The sequence below is a fragment of the Musca autumnalis genome, unplaced genomic scaffold (genome assembly GCF_047663935.1).
Source record: "Musca autumnalis isolate F117 unplaced genomic scaffold, ASM4766393v1 scaffold_1, whole genome shotgun sequence".
Taxonomy (NCBI): Eukaryota; Metazoa; Arthropoda; class Insecta; order Diptera; family Muscidae; genus Musca; species Musca autumnalis.
This window is the reverse complement of record NW_027411644.1, coordinates 251530979-251550535: the sequence shown is the minus strand read 5'-3', so window position 1 is coordinate 251550535 and position 19557 is coordinate 251530979. Positions and strand designations below refer to the sequence as shown.

At 36.2% G+C, this 19557-nt stretch overlaps 2 long non-coding RNA genes across 2 annotated transcripts in view; one reads left to right on the top strand and one right to left on the bottom strand.

Annotated features, from left to right (window-relative positions):
• Positions 1–19521, bottom strand: part of LOC141389341 (uncharacterized) — a 69619-nt gene extending 50098 nt beyond the window's left edge. Inside the window, exon 1 of the long non-coding RNA XR_012409025.1 lies at positions 19485–19521. This is a non-coding gene — a long non-coding RNA (uncharacterized lncRNA). The remainder of the gene's footprint in view (positions 1–19484) is intronic.
• Positions 4676–5165, top strand: LOC141391192 (uncharacterized). Its single transcript, XR_012409584.1, has 2 exons — positions 4676–4868; positions 4930–5165. It is a non-coding gene; the product is annotated as an uncharacterized lncRNA (long non-coding RNA).
• Positions 19522–19557: the final 36 nt, after the last annotated feature.

Genomic DNA, 19557 nt, shown 5'->3' with positions numbered 1-19557 from the left:
CACGTACAGAAGGGGTTCATCAATTCATCAAGGGGTTCAATTTGATAGTGTAAATATTTACAAATGCTCTGCTCCATAACCTGCAAGAAGCTATTATTTTTTACTACGATAGCATTTTTTCCTTTATGTTATCGGAAAAAATAGTAAATATTTGTAGATTCTTGCAGTTCTGGAACAGAACTAAAAGTATATGAAAATTTTTTTATTAAGTCCATATTTACATTAGGCACTTTTCCTTGAGGCAATTGTCTGTTTGTCGATGAGAGGGGGGTTGAGAGGCGAAGAGTTCCATTTGCCTCACCTCTCTCTCCATCAAACTGACAGTTGCCGCAAGGAAAATTGCCTAATGTAAATATGGACTTACTTTTTCTTTGCAAAGATAGCACATTTGCTCAGTTCCAGAATCTGCAAGAACCTACTATTTTTTACTACTATAACATTTTTCCTTTATGTTACTTACTTACTTAGCTGGCCCATTACAGAACATTTGTTCTATAGGCTGAACTAAGAAGAGATCTCCATTCCTCTCTATTTGTTGCTTCCCACTCTGGAATACCGCGCCTTTTCATCTCATCATCCACTTGTTTCCGCCATCTATTCCTTGGCCTGTCAATTCTGCGTGCACCGCCAAGCGGTCCGTATTTATACGCCTTTTTACCGGGTTCATCATCGCTCATTCTTATGATATGGCCTAGCCAACGCAATCGCTGCATCTCGATACGTTTAACAATATTGATGTCGTTGTATAGCAGATACAGCTCGTGGTTCATGCGACGTCGATATTCACCGTCAACGCAGATTGGTCCGTAGATCTTTCGAAGAATTTTTCTCTCAAACACAAAGCACTGCCATGTCTGCTTGCGCAAGTACCCAGGCTTCGGAGCCATACATCAGCACTGATAGTATCAGTGTTTTGTACAGCGTTATTTTTGTTTGACGAGATGTGGCTTTGTTTTTAAACTGCTAACTTAAACCAAAGTAGCATCTGTTGGCCAATACAATTCTTCTTTTTATTTCACAACTGATGTCGTTTGTTGTGTTTACGGAGGTGCCGAGGTAGACGAAGTCTTTTACTACCTCAATATTATAGGAACCAACTTCCACAGTCGGTCCGAGCTCAATGGACGCATTGCGCGTCGACACCATCAACTTGGTCTTCTCACCGTTTACCGCCAGACCCACTTTAGCAGATTCTCCTTCGACCTTCATAAAGGTATCAGTTACTTCTTTTACTGATCGGCCTATGATGTCTATATCATCAGCATAAGCAAGTAACATGTGACTATTGGTGTAGATTGTGCCACTTCTCTCGTATAACCTTTTCTAGCAGGATGTTGAAGAGGTCACACGAAAGGCTGTCTCCTTGTCTGAAACCTCTTTTGGTACCAAACTCTTCGGAGAGGTTCTTTCCTATTTTAACCGAGGACCTCGTGTCAGTTAAAGTCATTTTACAAAGCCGGATGAGCTTTGCGGGGATACCAAATTTAGACATGGCTTGGAATACCTTTGAACGCAGCGGGCTGTCGAAGGCTGCTTTATAATCGACAAAAAGGTGGTAGGTGTCGATCTGCATCTCTTGGGTCTTCTCCAGGATTTGCCGCAGGGTAAATATCTGGTCAATGGTGGACTTGCCAGGTCTAAAGCCGCATTGGTATGGTCCAATTATCTCGTTGACCATAGGCTTTAGTCGCAATAGGTAGTAGACTTATGCCCCTATAGTTAGAGCATACAGTCTTATCTCCTTTCTTGTGGACGGGCCACAGGATACTCAGGTTCCAATCGTCGGGTACTCGTTCTTCCTGCCAGATGGTGCTAACTAGCTGATGAATACACCTTATCAGCGTGTCGCCTCCGGTTTTGAACAGCTCGGCTGGTAAGCCATCGGCCCCTGCTGCCTTATTATTCTTCAGCCGATTTATTGCTGTCTTTACCTCATCTTGACTGGGCGGTATACATTCAATACCATCTTCTGGGATTGGGACTGTGGTATCTTCGTCGTCTTCGCTGCTATTGGATACCAACAGATTTGAAAAATTTTCTTTCCATATCCTGAGTACACTATCTGTATCAGTTACCAAATTACATTGCTGGTCTCTATAGGAGGATGTGCCTGTACCAAAGCCAACAGTTTGATACTTGACTCTTTGGTAGAATTTCCGGACTTCATTCTGGCTCCTGTACATCTCGATTTTTTCACACTCCCGCTTTTCCATCTCTCTCTTTTTCCTGAGGAAAAGAGGTTTCTCCTCTCCTCCCTTTTTCTCCCTGTATCTCTCTCGTGCGCTACGCGTTGCTACGGATTGTAAAGTAGCCCTATATGCCGCATTTTTCTCTTCGGTGGCAGCACGACACTCCTGATCATACCATGGATTCCTTGGTGGAGGTCTATGGTATCCAAGTATGGATTTTTCGGCTGTTTGCATTAAGTGGGCAATACTTTGCCATTGCGCTGATATGTTATCGGGATGAGGAGTGCTTTGATTAAGCAATTGGGCTAGTTGAGTGGAATATGCTGTGGCTATCTGTTGTGATTGCAGCTTACCGATGTCTAACTTTCGTGTTGTGTCTGTTCGTACTTTGTTTGCTACGTTTAAGCGGGTGCGTACATTTGCTGCAACAAGATAGTGGTCCGAATCAATGTTTGCGCCTCGGAACGATCGTACATCCAACACGCTCGATGAATGTCTTCCATCTATCACAACATGATCAATTTGGTTTCTTGTTTTCTGATCTGGAGACAGCCAGGTGCCCTTATGAATATCGAGATGATTAAATCTGGTACTGCTAACTACCATGTTTTTTGCAGCTGCAAAGTCTATCAGCCTCATACCATTGTCAGATGTTTCACTGTGGAGACTGAATTTCCCGACTGTTGGGCCAAAGATATTTTCCTTTCCAATTTTGGCATTAAAATCGCTTAGAATGATTTTAATGTCATGGGCAGGGCAACGGCCATATGTTTCTTCTAAGCGCTCGTAAAATATATCTTTGGTCTGTTCGTCATTTTCTTCAGTGGGGGCATGAGCGCAAATAAAGCTGATGTTGAAGAATTTAGCTTTTATTCGAATTGCAGCAAGTCTTTCATGCAATGGGGTGAAGCTGGATACCAGATGTTTTAGTCTCCGACTAACTACAAATCCGCTACCAAACTCATGCTTTACGTCATGGCAACTATAATACAGTGCGTCACCTTTAGGTGTTGTTGTGACGCCTTTCCCAATTCATCGTATTTCCTGTATGGCAGTACTTTTCAAGTACGTCTGCCAATGCGAAGACTGCACATTCTCTATAAAGAGTGCGAACATTCCATGTGCAGATTCGCAGATCATGGTCCTTAAAACGTTTGCGGGGTTCGTCAATTTAGAGGGGTTTGTTTTTCTTTTCTTTCGTTTTTTCATAGTAGGCTGTTTTTTCTAGGGGAGGGTTACTAACCCGACGCCCAAACCCAAGTTTTTAACGTTCTTATGGGTGAACGCGCGGCACATGTTAGCTCACTACCTTTAACGGGTGTTAAAGGCAGTTCCCCAGGTGACACCATGGGGAGGTCAGTGTCCACTTGGGATGAAAGAGGGACCAATATAAATCCTGGGCTTTGCCATGTTTAAACCGGTCAGGGCCGTTGCTTGGTATCTTCCATCCCCTACGTCACCCATTTCCTTTATGTTATCGAAAAAAAAATATACAAATTAGTAGATTCTTGCAGTTCTGGAACAGACCATTTATGTCTTTGCTTAGTCCATATCTATATTAAACAGGGCACTCACGTATCAGTCTACCCGACAGCATTTGTGATAGTATGTGTAAATATTCCAAAATTTGAGAATGTATGTGTGAGTTTTAGAAGACTGATGAAAATCAAAATAGTTTTGATTTCAAAATGAACCCTCATCAGTCTGGGTGAATTGTGTTTATTTTCAAATTGTCAATAAACAATTTTGAAAACAGAAAATAAAGTTGGTGTAGGAACGCAAATAACGTAGAATTCATTCATTTTTGGAGGAGAAACTCAAGATTTTTAGACTTGACTGATGGTTCGTGCTACACACTTGTCAGTCACACATACAGAAAGGGTTTATCGGACTGAAGGCACAGACTGGTAAATGAATGGGGGCCTTTAGGCAATTTTCCTTGCGGCAATTGTCAGTTTGATGGAAAGAGAGGTGAGGCATCTGGTAACCCTTTGCATCTCACCACCCTCTCTCACCGACAAACTGACAATTGCCGCAAGGAAAATTGCCTAATGTAAATATGGACTTAATTGGTCTGTTCCAGTACTGCAAAAATCTACTAATTTTTACTATTTTGTCGATAACATAAAGGAAAAAATTGGTCTGTTCGAGTATTGCAAGGATCTACTAATATTTACTATATTTTTCGATAACATAAAGGAAAAAATGTTATCGTAGTAGAAAATAGTAGCTTCTTGCAGGTTCTGGAACAGAGCACTAGTTATCGTAGTAAAAAGTAGTAGCTTCTTGCAGGTTCTGGAACAGACCAAATATGAAAAAAAGCACATTTGCTCTGTTCCAGAACCTGCAAGAAGCTACTATTTTTTACTACGAGAACATTTTTTCTTTATGTTATCGGAAAAAATAGTAAAAATTAGTAGAATCTTGCAGCACTGGAACAGACCAATTTTTTAATTTTTAATTGTCAACATACGAAAACCTTAATATTTACATATTGAAGCAACTAAATTTCCAGCATAAAATGTCTTTAATTTGTATTGTGTGTAATGTCCTCGGCGTTTTTGTCCAAATTTTTGTTTCGTTAATATGGAATGGAGCTTTTGGTATTATTTTGCAATTGTTTAAATTTTCCATTGTCCTTCTAATGAGTTTTGCATTCGGCTATGGAGTATTTTTATGGTAAGGTATTGTTACACGTCATATCGAAGAGAATAACATCAGAAAACAAATTCATTTCCAGTTTGATGGTTCATCAATTTCAACGGATCAATTTGGAAATTTCATATCAACAATTCGACGTTTGAGTGATAATCTCATAGAGAGACAACGTTTAAGTTTTGGAAGAGTACCTAATGCCGAGACAAATGTGCCATCAACCGTTGCTGAGTTCCAAAGTCCTAGTGAAGATTAATAATAGTAAAGTGAATTGTGATTGAGTGGAAATCCCGGATTAATAAACTCAAACAATTAATTATTCTTTGAGTATTTTGAGTTAATAATTGGTCTTTTTATGGTGGATTTTGTTGTAGATGAAAGTGATTGGGAACACGGCGTATTTGGCGATCGGATGAAGATAATCGGTAACATGACGTATTCGGCATTCTGCAGCGAAACAGCATCACGGAGTATTGTCCACCACACGGATAAAAAAATACAGCAAACAAATAATATGTTTTGGTGCAAACAAATAACATGTTTGGATCCAAACATATTATTTGTTTGCAACAGTCCCTATCGTAACATATGTGGATCCAAACATATTATTTGGTTGCACCCAAACATATTATTTGTTTTCTGCATTTTGTTTTCTCCGTGCAGAACTTAGCTAGCCTTCAAAAAAGAATTCCCAACATAATAACAGCTCCTGTCTTAAGAGAATTATTTGAACCAGTCTATCCAACTCCCAGGAGTGGTTAGCCCCATTTCAGAATCTATCCGATTTCAAGTATATTGACGTTTTTAGCTATATTTTCAGACCGAATTAGGTATAATTTGGCATTTACGGTTCGAAGTGACGAACAAAACTTTTACGCCAAAAATTGGTTAATCCAGCGGCAAACCTGTGTTAAACCTGTTGGTATCAATTGTGATGATTGTTGTCGATACAAGTGTACTAAATGATAGACGTTGTAGTTCGATTGCCGCAAATGTCCGAAGAGACAAATAACTTCGCACCACCAATCTCACGCCGCGCAGTGTTGCCGCAGAGGACAAAACTCGAAGATTGAGATGTTAACTTTTATATAGATAAACGTATCGAGATGCAGCGATTGCGTTGGCTAGGCCATATAATAAGAATGAGCGATGGTGAACCCGCTAAAAAGGCGTATAAATTCGGGCCGCTTGGCGGTGCACGCAGAATTGGCAGGCCAAAGAATAGATGGCGCAAACAAGTGGATGAAGAGATGACAAGGCGCGGTATTCCAGAAAGCGAAGCACTAAACAGAGAGAATTGGAGATCTTTTCTTAGTTCGGTCTATGGAACAAATGCTCTGTACTGGGCCATCTAAGTAAAAAACTTTTATATGTATATGTTTACGTTTCCTTCTCACATGTGTACTGCAGTATATACATACATCAGATAAGGCGAAACTGACAGAATTTTGTCGATATGTGCATCCATAATGAAGTTAGGGTAAGTGCACCAGTAGTCGGCACTTTAAGGATTCTCGCATCTTCAGCCGTATGTCATTCCGAGTCTAAATATCCAATCAAATTAAATTTAAGTTGTTATGATTCGTTATTTTGTGTAGTTTTAGATTATATAAACAATTTTTTTGATTATTTCTGTTCAACATGCAAAAAATACAATTTTAGTGAAATACTGCTTTTTCACCAGTAGTCGGCACCATTCCCCAATAGTCGGCATGATATGACCCAGTAGTCGGCATGTTATATTTAAATAAAGAAAAAATGCATAGTTTAAATTTTTTCTTAAATATTTGAAAGAACAATAGCTTAAACATTCGGTATTTATACATTTCTAGTTTATTATATACATTTCTATTGATTTTAATTCAAAAAATAAGGACATTTTAACATATTGTTTAAATAAATTAGTTCGTACCCAATAGTAGGCATCTATTACCCAGTTGTCGGCGCCCCACAGCGTACGCACTTCAAATCATGGCTAATATTGCTTAAAATCGCTAAAGTTCCTTTCAAATTGAAACTATTTTTATATTAATTAGCCTTTAAAGTATTTCTTTAGTATTTTTTATAATTTATAGCTAAAAGTAATCGATAAAAATCAATGTTTATAACCCCATGCCGACTTCAGGCAAATTTTATATTTTTTTGTCCCTAAAGTCGGCATCAGCAAAAATTGCACAATTATAAATATTTTTTAAAAATTTCTTTTTCTAAAGTGTTCTTTTAACTGTTCTCTACCTACATAACAAAAATGTTGTGGAAAATTTCTTCATTTTAAAATAATTACAGAGCTTATAAGGTTAACATCTCCACAATTTTTTTCTTAAGAAACATGCATTTTCGGTTGTGGTGAAAAACCCGCACTGACAAAAACTTAAATTTCGATATAATAATTGGCCCTAGCTCAATGAAATTTTATATAAAGTTAGCTGACAATATTGTTGAAGCAGTTTTAAGAATATTTTCCTATTTTGTTTTCTTAATTTTTAGTTATTTGAGTTCAAATTCAAAAGGTGCCGACTACTGGTACATGCCGACATTAGGTGCACTTACCCTATAGCTTTTTAAATATGAAAATTATTTCCCAGGCAATCTAAACCCAGCAAAATGTTCGATGCCAAAGATGACATTCAATCATGGGTGCAAGTGATCTAGCATGTCATCTTTTTAGCATCTTCATCGATGAATTTTATATGAGCGTGGACCCCAAAAGATGACGTTCTTTTCTGGATCCTAAGCATGTCATTTTAACCAATGCGTTGACATGTCATTTCCACCAATGCTTTGGCATGTCATTTCCACCAATGATTTGACATGTCATTTTCACCAATGCTTTGTCACGTCATTTTAACCCATGCTTTGACATGTCATTTTAACCAATGCTTTGGCATGTAATTTTCACCAACCCCTTGGCATCAAATTTTCATGTCTTGTTTGGAAAATGGAAATGCTGTATTGAAATATGGTTTTCATGAAAAACAAAACTCTTTATTAATTCAAACGAATTCATGAAATAGCTACAATTAATTTATCAGTTTAGTTCTTCAAAAGTTTACATCCAAAATTGCAATGTAATCACCACCGCTGCAACGCAAAAGATTACTTCCTCCGTTCTCCGCAACTGATATTCTTTCATCTTACAAAAGGTTTTTTCTATTATCTTCCCATCACCAGTTCAGATTTCAACATGGACTCCAAATGCACTCCTTTAAGTATTTTTATTTCGTAAATTACTTTTATTTTATAATTTTGTTATTTTAAAACAACATTTTGGTAATTTATACACTTTTGTTTAGTGACGGAAATATGTAGGGATCTACAACCCGGCTTGCTTTAGGGATCTCTAAGAACAAAATGTAATGAACGGGGAGGAGAGACTTTTTATGGAAAATACCATTTATGCTTAATTAATTTATTTTTAATTGTTTCTTTCCAAAAGTAGTTTCTTCTTTATTTTCAGATTCTTGTTCCTTTTCGTTTCGGACTTTTTTTTCAAATTCCAAGAAGCGAGATTTGATTGATTTCATTCTATGTCAGATTTAGAACAGACAAGGGAACTTTTAAAATAGCAATGTGTGCAGTCCGATTCTATTTTTAGCTCGATGGTTGGGACTTCATATAATACCAATTGTTTAGAAGTTTTAGTTGTTTGATATGCAGGAAATGTAAGACAACATCACGACGACAGTTCTAACAACTTTGGTCTGTTCCCGAAACTGCAAGAATCTACTTATTTTTACTACGATAACAATTTTTCCTTTATGTTATCGGAAAAAATAGTAAAAATTAGTAGATTTTTGCAGTACTGGAACATACCAAGTTGAAAATAAACAGGTGTGTAAATAAAAACACAAACATCATCTCTATTGGATCGATGGAATGGGTACAAATGCTGATGAAAAGATCGGATCTTTCACGACTTCCTTTGCATTGGTTCAAATCCTAATGAAAAGATCGGATCTTTCACGACTTCCTTTGAACCAATGCAAAAGATGACATGAAATCACGTCATCGCAAAGAACCCCTTCCGTCAAATTTTGCTGGGAAGCGATAATCATATGAAAATTTGACGACCATTAAAATAACTATTTCCGAAAATATTGTTGATAATAGGCTATACATATAAAATTTTAGTTATAATAAGCTGACATCAACTGTACATGAGCAAAGTGCCGTTATCAAGAATTAGAAATTTAAATTTGATAACAAATATATAAATTCTATAAATATAAATTTAAAATTTTAGTTATAATAATAATAATTTTGATAAAAAAAAATTATATAATCTTAATATTTCCTAAAGTAGATCTTTTGATTGTCAACTATTGCCAACTTTGCTCTTGGTTTCCGTTAATTGGACATCTCTTCCGAAGCGAAATGTGCAACCTGCAACCAGGGTTTAAAATGCTAACGCCATATTAGCAAAAGCACCGAATATTTGTAGCTTTGCCTGCTAAAATTTCTTCGAAATATGTTTAGCAATAATGAACAACGGCAACATGTAGCAACAAAGTTCACAAAAATATTGCTAGCGATGCTGTTGATATTGTCGCTTTAATAAATAGCATCGGGCACGCATACTCATATTTTGCAGCACACATGATCAACACATATCAGAAAAGAGAATAAGCAACAAAGTTTCAACGGCTTAGCCATGTTTTCAGCAAACAATTGTTTTTGAGATCAGGGTTACCAGTGTAATGCATTAAAAATCACGATATAATTATTCCACCTTTTCGTTCAAAGGACATGTGAATTTTCGGTAAAGCCGTTCAAAATATATATTTTTTTTTATTTTTAAACAATAATAATTAGTATTCTTTAGGTTCTACCATATGATGGGAGCATTTTGACATTAAATGACATCTTTTGTATTACTGCGTTGGCAAATCTAATGACAAAAAACACCCTCTTTGGCTAATTCGCTGCGACGAATGGGCAGCCGACAGCTAAATATGTAGCGTGGTTGTCGATTATGCCTAACGAAAAAAATACATATTAGGCGTAAAAAACGAAATAAGCAAAAATGTACAAAAATAAATATGCGTTCGGTTGCTTATTTAGCCGTGTGTATCAATATTTTGTAGCAGTTGTTTTTGGATGCTGGCTTTTAAACCCTGCCTGCAACCTTCTGAGATATATAAATATTTTAATGAATAGTCAATTTTATATTAATGAAAAACTATTACTCTGTTCCAGAACCTGCAAGAAACTACTACTTTTTACTACGATAACATTTTTTCCTTTATGTTATCGAAAGAAATAGTAAACATTATTAGATTCTTGCAGTACTGGAACAGACCAAATATCTTTCCCCTTACTTTATGATAGTGTTGCCGCTTCCCTTTCAAATAGTAGTTGACCTGGTGCTCAATTCTGTTTCTATGAAAATGTGAAATGAAAACTTTTAAAAAGGAGAAAACTGTCAAATGAAAAATATTATAAAGAAAATATTTTTCATTTCAAATTTTCATAGAACAAGAATCCAGCCCCTGGGTTGATGAATTTTTGTACAAGTACTTATGATGGCATAGGAATGAAAAACGTTGGTCCATATCGGTTTAGACTTGGATATAGCCCCAATGTATATTTTTCTATAACTCGGTCAATTTTAATTGAATAGCTTTCAAAAAAAAGCGATATTGCCCTAGGCACTTGATCAATCGGTTCGGACATAAAATGCATGATTTATACCTATATCGGTGAAATACGTATATATATAAATGGGGACTATATCCAAATCTGAACCTATTTTTTTGAAAATCGGTAAAGCTGCTCACATTGTAAATTTAAAGGCTGTTCGATAAAAATTGACCGATTTATAGCAAAATCGGGGAAAGATATATATGGGGGCTGAAAACGCCAATTGTGGGTGTTCTCACTAGAATGGAGGGCGGTTGGTTTTCTGCTGTGAGCCTCGAAAATATTTCAATAGTGGAAATATTTTCCTCAAGATTCATCCACAAGGAAATATGGAAATGGAAAAACGGAAAGAAAAATGCAATGTGTTAGAACTTTGGAATAGAACAATAATGGTTCTTTATTGAATTCGTTGAACAGGAACGACCGCTTACCAAGGACAACAGTATTGGTTGATGCTTAGTTAACAAGTGTTTATTATGAAGAAAATTACAATGTAAGTTTAATAAGAAAGTTCAGAGAGAGAGAGAGAGCAAATGAGAGCATACAGGTACAATTCTGAGCAGAACTAGGGATGCCGAAGGCGAATATTTCGGAACCAAGAAAAATATAAATAGGGTTGCCAATTGGAGAAATCCGGCGTAAACAGGGGCTATGTCCAAATCTGAAACGATATGGACCAAAGTTGAAATTTTTCATTCCTATGCCATCATAAGTACTTGTGTAAAAATTCAGCAATCTAGGTCAACCCCTACTTTTGTCAGTGGTTCAGAATATTTTTTTCCTGGTCAAAACTCTGTAACCTTTGAACGGATAGAGATATTTTCATAATTTTTTTTGTTTGTTCGACAGATAAACATTCAAATTTGGTTTGGTATTTGCAAAGGATTTCAAGGTTAAAGTCAAAAATTTGGGTTTTTTGAGTTTTTCACATGTTCTAACAACTTTAAAAAGGTCAAACACCAATAACACTGTGCAACACCGAAAATACAAACAACTTCTAGTGAGCATTTTCTGAAAGTACATATTGAGACTACAAAACCCATATTTGGGTTTTAGATCGGTTAGGATTTTATGGACTCATTTAAACCGGTCTAAAACGACGTTTTTTCCATTGATCCGAGCTTTGTTTCAGAAACTAATAAGATTTTGGCTTTGCGGTGTTCAGCAATACTATAGCCCTAAAGTAGTAAAACTTAAGTGTACATAAACGGGAAAAACTGCATCTAGCGCATCAAAATTTTTTAAAAAAAATTGAAAAGTTTACATAATTTCTGGAATTATGGTCAGTAAAAGCTAAACTATTGAGAGTTGAGCCAAGTAACCTTTCGCAAAATTTGTCCAAATAATAAGCTCAGCAATTCTTCAGTATATTCTGAATCTGTAAAATTCTTATTTCATGTTGTTAAGGCGGCATTTCATATCGTACTTTCTACAAAACAATGTTCACATAGGCTGTTTATTCTCATATTCGAGATTTGAATGAATTGTTAATATATTTATCAAATTGTCGTTGAAATATATCCTAGAAATAAAGCGATATAGACATTTTACAACAAAGGAATGTTCCTAAGAGTTGTGTACTACTTTACAGCGAATATTTTTTCTTAAAGATAACACTACGAAAAATTTAGCGGTTTAGGAGATATGGTGCGAAATATATATAAATTATGGCATTTTTAGATATATTATTAAATTTGTGGCAATAAATGCAGTTATTCGAGTTCATTATTCCTCAAAAATATTTTTTTCTTGTCCTTATCTACAAGTTCGCTGCAGAGGTCATGGAAAAATTCCTATTGGTTTCCGAGATATAGCCCTGATTTGCTTTAAAAAGTCAATATTTAACCATATTTAGATAGGGCCATAAAATCCGAACCCGATCTAACAAAACAAAACCCAAACAGTGGTTTTGTCTAGAGGATATGTACTTTCAGGAAAACCGCATTAGAAATTGTTTGCACGAAATTACTTTGAAAATGTTGCACAGTGTAAACAAACCATAAAAATACAAAAAATTAAAAAAATGGGAAAAATTAAAAAAAAATAAATAAAACTTTTTAAAAATGTTGTTTGAAAAAAAAATTTATTTTGACTTTTTTTAATTTTTTTTCACAAAATTTTTTTTTCCAAAATTAAAACACTCTTCTTGGGGTTTCATAAAACTCATATAACTCTTATAAAAACAAGTAAGAACGGCGTTTAGTTCGGCCGGGCCGAACTTGTTATACCCTCCACCACAAGTTGTATTGAAGTAAAATGGAAAAATTAGTTTCCTTTCGTGTATGAAGTAAGTCTTCTTTCTAAATTTCAGCAATTTCGGTAAAACAATGTGAGGCATTCTATGGGGGCTATTTCAAAACGTCGATCTATACCGACAAATTTCTGACGGAAAGTTTTTAGGCTCAAAGAAGACAAAATACAAATTTCCTATGTTTCGGTAAGAGAATGTGGCTAAAACTAAAAAAATACCGAAAATCAAGAAGTAAGCTTCTATGGGGATATAGGAAGACGTGGACCTATACTGATAATACTCTTGTGGAATATTTTATAACTTTTGGAAGACGAAATAACGAATTTCAGCCATTTGGGTTGGATATTGACGTCACAATCTTCATTATTACGATAATCCGGAGGTACCGTTCTATGGGGGCTATATCGAAACGTGGACCTATACGGACGAATTTTAGTCAGAAATGGGGCAATATGAAAGCGTGGACCTGTACAGACAAATTTCTGGCGAACAGTTTTATATCACATTGAAGACTAAATACCAAATTTCAGCCATTTTGGTGGAATATTGAAGACACAACCTTCAAAATACGAAAAATCGGGAGGTACTTTTCCATGGGGGCTATATGAAGGCGTGGACCTATACCGACAAATTTAAAAGGGAAGTTTGGACCGATACCGACAAAGTTCTGGGGAAAGTTTTATACCACCAACGTAGACTAAGTACCAAATTTCAGCCATTTCGGTGTGATAATGAAGCTAAAACCTTCAAAATACCGAAAATCGGGAGGTACCGTTCTATGGGGGCTATATGAAGGTGTGGACCGATACCGATAAAATTCTATGGGAAAGTTTTGTATCCCTAAAGAAGACTACGTACCAAATTTCAGCCATTTTGGTAGGATAATGAAGCTAAAACCTTAAAAATACCGAAAATCGGGAGGTACCGTTCTATGGGGGCTATATGAAGGTGTGGACCGATACCGACAACATTCTAAGGGAAAGTTTTATACCCCTAAAGAAGACTACGTACCAAATTTCAGCCATTTTGGTAGGATAATGAAGCTAAAACCTTCAAAATACCGAAAATCGGGAGGTACCGTCCTATGGGGCTATATCAAAACGTAGACCGATATATCCCATTTTCAATACCAACCATCCTGCAAGTAATAAAAACTTCTGTACCAAATTTTGGCTCTCTATCTTTAAAATTGCGAGCTGTATCTTGATTTCAACAGACAGACAGACGGACGGACGGACAGACGGACATGGTCAAATCGACATAGAATTTTATGCTGATCAGTAATATATATACTTTATAGGGTCTCCGACGAATATTTCGATGTGTTACAAACGGAATGACAAATTTAATTATACCCTCCATATGGTGGAGGGTATAAAAAACTCAAAAATTAAACAAGTGATATCTACAGCAAAGCAGATATACACGTCAGTACAATTCAAAAAAAAGGGAAAGTGGGACTTGCGCAAACCCATTTTGCATCATAATAAAGGTGATTTTTTCTCATCCATTGACGGGCTTTCCTATTGGAATACGATATTCGCATTAGAATAAAACTTTGAATTTTTGTCCACATAATTTTTTTGCCCATTCCGACTTTTGAATATTATCGGACCATCGCCAAACTTAATATGCTTCTTCCTATCTTGGAGTCGTATTAACCACCAACATTTCGCGACGATCCTACCAAAATTGCAACCTGTAGCATGACTACCAAAAGTGGAAAAATGGGATGCATTACCGACTGAACATACATATAAAAAAGGATAATAAAATTACTTAAAGATATTCCAACAAGCAAAAATGTATCAGTCGGCTTTGTCGACAGCCTCTGTGAATTGGAACGTCCATCTATTGAAAATATCGAATCGACGTATTGCGGATTTTGTGTCCTTTTTGAGATTTGCCTACAAAAACATATATTTGGTTTGACGCTCAAAAGTGTTGCGGAGGATGTGCTTGAAGGAATGGAAAGGAATGCGAGTCATTCCTTTTGATAGATATTGCGCCCACCAGTCATATCAGTTGGTCTGAAAGCATGGACTTGACCACGAAAAACATAATATCGAACGTTTTTACTGCTATTTTCTCAGGAAGTATGCACTTACCCCTGATAAAACTTGTAATGCCGTAATGGGGGCAGCAAATACAAGTTGTTACAACAAAAATCAAAGCGATTCAAGAGCAGGTCCTAAACTGAATTTTCCGAAATGTTGTGTGGGAGGCAGGGACGTACGCAGGATTTCATTTCGGGGGGGGGCCCAACTTGACCAAAAACCATGAAAATTGAAAATAGTGTGTAGGGTTACGTACAGCTTTTTTAAGGTTTTGCTGTCGATTTTATATGAAATATTGACACAAAGTATAAAAATTCAGTAGAGAAAGATCACAATATTTAGGATACAATTTTAACTTTTTACAGAGTAATAAATATATTGAAACCACGTTTGGTATAGTCGCCATATAAAAGTTGCGTCCCGTTTTCAGTATTTTGGACCTATATGATTAAAAAATATAGGTCAACGTTATGGTATATCCCAAAATTTTAAAGGTACAGAGAATTGCCATTACTTCTGCTATCGCAAGATTTTCAGTATTTCAAAGCTCTTAATCTAATTTTTATTTTTAGAATATCAGCTGTAATACGGATTTTGGAATTCCTTTTTCTGAAAGAGCCTCCATGCAGAAAGTGGTTAAAATATATCCACGTTTTAATCCAATCCCTACTTGAGTAGGACGAATTGAGTTATACAGGAGTTATAGGGTATAGGGGTATAGTTCGACCCGAATATAATGCCTCATTTTTTTAATTACATATCGAAATACCCATACGACTTCTATAAATTAATTACCTTTAAAAAGAAGAATAACACGAATCTGCGAACACAGATTGGACTTCTATATCTAGCTATTGTGTCGATAACCTAAGAATAAACTATTCGTTAATGCCATAAAAACGCCAAATGTGATTAATTAAAAACTTTAGAAATTTAAAAACGGACGATACAGACTACGATTCATAGACTCCAAATCCTTCTCAGAGTACGGTTTGGTCGATCAAATATCTCTGAAACCAATTGGCAAACTCTAGCTAAGTCGTGGCAAAATAATATAAGTCGAAAATTTTCATGATTGTTGTTCCGGCTGCATTCTTTACTTTTGGTATAATGTTAAAGAACGCCTTAACAAACTTTAATTGAAAGGTGCTTACACTTGGGAAGTTTTTGCAGTTTCTGAAACTGCAATGTTCATAGATGAGAAAAATCCAAAAACAAGAAAAAAATCGCTGGATGGATTTTTAATAAATCGCGGTCAAAGTTCACATCTTTAGGTGTCTTTTAGGTTTTCACGGTTTTGCTTGGAAATTTCAAGTCCTATCGTAATGGGACTAAAAAATTTTGTAGCTGTAAAAATTCTCTACAAGATTGGCCTTTACTACTTTTTCCTAAGTTTTACCATTTTTGAGATATAGAAGTTCAAATTGGGACAATGTACTGACTGTATCGCCTCCTTATAAAACAATGTCATGTATGGTGTCCTTAACTAAATTTAGTTGAAAACGGCTTATACCTGGGAAAATAGATGGAGGGATTTTTAAATAAATCGCGGTCAAAGTTCACATTTTTAGGTTTATTTGAGATTTTCAGGATTTTGCTGGAAGCGGCAAGTCCTATCGAAAGGCAACTAAGGAAAATGTTGTAGCAGTGAAAATCCTCTTTAACATTTTCTTTAGTCCCATTTCGATAGGACTTGTCGTTCCCACGCAAAATCGTAAAAACCTAAAATAATCAAAAAATGTGAACTTTGATCGCGATTTATTTGAAAATTCCTCCGGCGACTTTTTTTTTTGTTTCTTTTTTTCTCATCTATGAATAGTTACTGCGCTCACAAGCCATTTTAGTTGGTCTTCTTAGTATTTAGAGCTTTAAAGCATGGACTTTCCCCCTCATAATTTGATATCGCAGTAAACAAGACTACAAATGTCAAAAAAGTCTAAAGGATCAGTCTTAAGCTGCACTTATGTTTAATTTTGAGAGGGACGTCCATGAAGATGTTGGCCACACATATTCTCTTGGAACTTGTTGTACATTTGGAAAAAAAAAAATAATTTGAAGAACTGGACCGATATAATCAATTTTGGGTTCGATATATTTCTGACAGAAATACTGCGATGTGCAAAGTTCAGATCGAATCGATTACTACCATTTTAGCAACATTTTTTCTTTACGAGATCCAAAACTTTGACCAAGTCGGTTGATCCGTTCGAAAGTTATTATGCGCTCCAGCCTGCCAGACAACTGAGATACAGACGGACGGGCTGTCCGTCAAAACATATCGCTCATTTACTCAAAGAGTAGCCGTTTTTTGAGTTAGCAATTTCTATTTTTTCTACGACTTCTATTTTATCTTGTGTCAAATTTTTATGTTGATATCTCTAAAAATCAACGAGTTGCAGCTTGTTTTCTAGGAGTTTGGCATAAATCAACAAAAAGGTTTTTTGAGGTTTTAAAGCACTAAAACAATTCGAATCATGCTTGATCTTGCACAGAAATTTAGCACGAATATCTGGCAAGATCTGTACAAAAGATGATCCCAATAGTTATTTTATTTTTTGTGTATTAACCTTTTTAAGTTGGGAAGTCAAATTTTATCCCGCAACTTAAAACGCGTTTTTCTCGAAACTTGATTTTTTGAAATACAAATGAGCGATATGTGCTATTATAGGGAAAAATGCAAGTGAGTATGCTACATATAGCAGATTTTAGCAGTTTTTGACGAACACAAATTCATTTTTCTTCATAATTTTCTCCTCTTGTTTAGCAACAAGTAAAACAAATGTTGGTGAAGACAGCGAAACAAATTTCTAATTGGCTTTCAATATATAGTCCACGAAGAACGCTTCATACATTTTGTCCAATAGAAATTTTTCTTGCACTTCCATTCCCACAATACTGAATTATTTTGGATTCAGGATAAGTGTAAAGCCTCGAGACCTCAATATAGCTTGAATAAGACATAACAAATATGGAGTATATTCATTGCGGAATTCGTATTTAATAGTGGAATGATGTGGCATGAAGACGTAATTCAGATTTCATTGGAAGTTTCTCCCAAAAGGAGTATACAAACAAAAAATTTGAAAAAAAACATATGTACATAACTTGACTGTACATTTTCTGTACAGAAACTTCATATATATAAGATAGATATATAAGTTTTCATTTGAAATTTCCTAACATAAAAAATGTTTATGACAAAGAAAAAATTTAATAATTGGTTACAGTAGCTTAATAAATTTTGTTCGACCAAACCATTTCGGGGGGGGCCCGAGCCCCCCGTGCCCCCCCCCCTGCGTACGTCCCTGGTGGGAGGTACCCAAAGGAGTGGACCGATCGATTCCATATTGGAACCTCATCTATGTCTGGTTCAAATTTCACGACGTGTAAAGTATGGACCAATTTTTCCGAACATTTTCGAACCTTTGTGGGGGAGGTACCCGAAGGTAAACTAAGTTTGACAAAATATTACGAAGGTCAAATTTTGATTCAAATAGGTCCATCCGTTCGAGAGTTATCGTGCGCACCAGGCAGCCAGACAGACGGACATTGCTAAATCGACTCTAAATTGTCTTAAACGGATTTCGTCCAAACATACTTGGGGTCTAAAACCATTATTTCGAAGAGGCAGCCTCGTTAGCATAAATGCTGAGGGTATACAAAGTAAAAATTCAGCACCTAAAAACCGAGTTAACATTTTGGTCATATCTGTCCAAACCGTAAATATCCGCAAAAAGTTTAAACAGTTTTGAAATCTACAGGCCTTGGCTTCAACTTAGTACTAGTGGCGATTTTTGCAGATACTTCGAAAGTAATGAAACTTTAAGGAAATCCATACATCTTTAGAGTTAACATTTTAGTCATATCTGTCCAAACCGTAAATATCCGCAAAAAGTCTAAACAGTTTAAGGAAATCCATGCATCTTTATTATACCCTCAGCCTTTAGGCTAAAGAGGGTATTTACACTTTGATACGACCAAAAATGTGCCTCATCGAAATAATGATTTTAGACCCCAAGTATGTTTGTACGATATCCGTTTCAGACAATTTTGAGTAAATCTAGCAATGTCCGTCCGTCTGTCTGTCTGTCTGTCTGGCTGGCTGGTGCGCACGATAACTCTCGAACGGATCAATCGATTCGGTTCAAATTTTGGGTATCGAAATATCTTGTCCAGATTCGATTTAAGTTCGAAGATGGGCCATATAGGTCCACTCCTTCAGGTACCTCCCCCACAAATGTTCAAAAATTGTCGCAAAACTTGTGCGCACGATAACTCTTGTAGGAAATAACCGATTTGGTCCATACTTTGAACGTCGTGTAATTTCTACCAAACTTAGATGAAGTTCCAATATGGACTCAATCGGTCCTCACCTTCGGGTACCTCCCACACAAAATTTCGGAAAAGTTCAGTTTAGGACCTGGTCTCGGATCGCTTTGATTTTTGTTTACGCAAATTGTATTCGCTGCCCTCTTTACGACGCTGTAAGTTTCATTAGGGGCAAGTCCATACTTCCTGAAAAAATAGCCTGAAAGTTATAAAAAACCCTATGACACCGTGTGTAGTGGTTGAAGCGCAAGATAACTCTAGAACGGATCTGCCGATTCGGACCAAAATTTGGCTTTCGTAATATTTTGTCCAAACTTAGTTCAAGTTCAAAGATGAATTGTATCGGTCCACTCCTTCCGGTACCTCCCCCACAAAAGTTCGAAAATGTTCGGAAAATTTGTGCGTACGATAACTCTTGAAGGTAGTGACCGATTTG